Genomic DNA, 1905 nt, shown 5'->3' on the forward strand with positions numbered 1-1905 from the left:
CAAACTTCTTTATTTTTCCACCAATTTAATCCTACAAATAAAATATACCATTTAGCACAATTCATAAAATTCATGCTCATAAAGGACATATATAAATAATAAATGTGAGAAAATAATGATTAAAAATATGTATTTTTAGTCTCACATCAGCTCGAAGTCTCCAAACTTAATCATTCTTGTCTGATTGGTGTTTGGAATGTCTTGCTCCATATTTCCTTCAATAAAATTGCAGGTCATGACCGGAATGGGTAAGTCAGAAGCGAATCTAACGTGGTTTGAACTCAATTTCTCATCTTCAAGTTCAATCTTCCCTTCGCGAGCTAAGTCTATGATTCTATCCTTGAAGACGAAGCATTTCTCGATAGGGTGTCCAACCAACTGATGATATTTGCAGTATTTTGGATCATCACTCCTCCTTGCGTCATCTAGTCGTTTCATCTTTGGTAACTCAAAAAAATTTATCTCACGGAGTTCATCAAAGATTGTAGAAACATCTGAGTCAAGAAATGGGTAGTCCTTCCGTTGCATTTCCTTCAAGGTGAGCTTTTGATTTGTCTTTCCTTCAAAAGAATTCGCTTTTGCGCTCTGCATATTGCCCACCCTTGTGGTGAATTTCACATGAGAGGCATTGACGTTCATGGATTCTTTGTTTTTAGTTTTTGACAAATATTTTCCCACTTTCTTGAATTCTTGCCTTTCTTTGACTTTGCGGAGTTCGTGGACATGTGGTGCTTCAGTTCCGACCGACGACATGCTTAACTCCATATCATGAGCGCGAGTGGCCAACTCTTCAAAAGTTTTAGGCTTTATGCCTTGCAAAATATAACGGAGACCCCAATGCATACCTTGAATGCACATCTCTATGCCCGAAGCTTCACTAAGTCTATCTTTACAGTTTAAACTTGCATGCCTTCATCGGTTGATGAAGTCAAAGACTGGCTCTTCATTTCGCTGACATGTGTTTGTAAGTTCCACCATGCTTACAGTACGTCTTGTGCTATAAAAACAGTTGAGAAATTCTTGCTCCATTTGTTCCCAACTATCAATGGAACCAGACTCAAGGTCTGTGTAACAATCAAAAGCATTTCCCTTAAGGGAACAGACAAATTGTTTGACGAGATAATCGCCGTGTGTTCCAGCATTGTTGAAGGTTTCGATGAAGTGTGCCACATGTTGCTTTGAGCTTCCCTTACCATCGAACTGCTGAAACTTTGGAGGTTGATAACCGACAGGCAGTTTCAAACTATCAATCCTTGCGGTGTATGGCCTTGCATATGTCAAGGAGGATTTTGTTGCAACCTCGTACTTGTCTTTAATGGTACCTATGATGAACTCCCTGATTTGGTTGACCGGGATCGTTCCTTCCGAAGAAACTTGGATCTCTTTAGCATATTCAACTTACTTTGTGGGGAGATCGAGTGTCTCTTGGACTTGCGGATGTTTTCCAGGTGCGTGACTTGATTCTTCATCCATCATACCCTCCACCCTATCAGTTAGCTTAACAATTAGAGCATCTTGATCTTGAACATACTTGGTCAAGCCTTCAATAGCTCTTGTCAAGCTCACAAGTTGTTCTTTTACAGATGAAGCGTTAGTCACCATTGCGTGCATTACCATAGTAGGTGGCGGAGAGTAACGTTGATTTTCCTTAACATGAGATGCAAACATGTTATGTGGGGTAGATCCCGTGCTTAAGACATCATTGTCTGCCGAAGTGAGGGATTTCTCGTATATAGATGGGCTCAATTGGGCAAGAACCCTCTCGACCATTTCAACGATGTTTTCCTTTGCAGCTTTTGCAGGAGACTTCACATGTTTTGGAGACAAACCAAAGACAGTAGCAGATTCAGACGACACTCGTGAGGCTTGTTGTCCCAGCAATTTGGCTTGGTTCCTTGTGATAGT

The sequence above is a fragment of the Solanum stenotomum genome, chromosome 3 (genome assembly GCF_019186545.1).
Source record: "Solanum stenotomum isolate F172 chromosome 3, ASM1918654v1, whole genome shotgun sequence".
NCBI classification, from domain to species: Eukaryota; Viridiplantae; Streptophyta; class Magnoliopsida; order Solanales; family Solanaceae; genus Solanum; species Solanum stenotomum.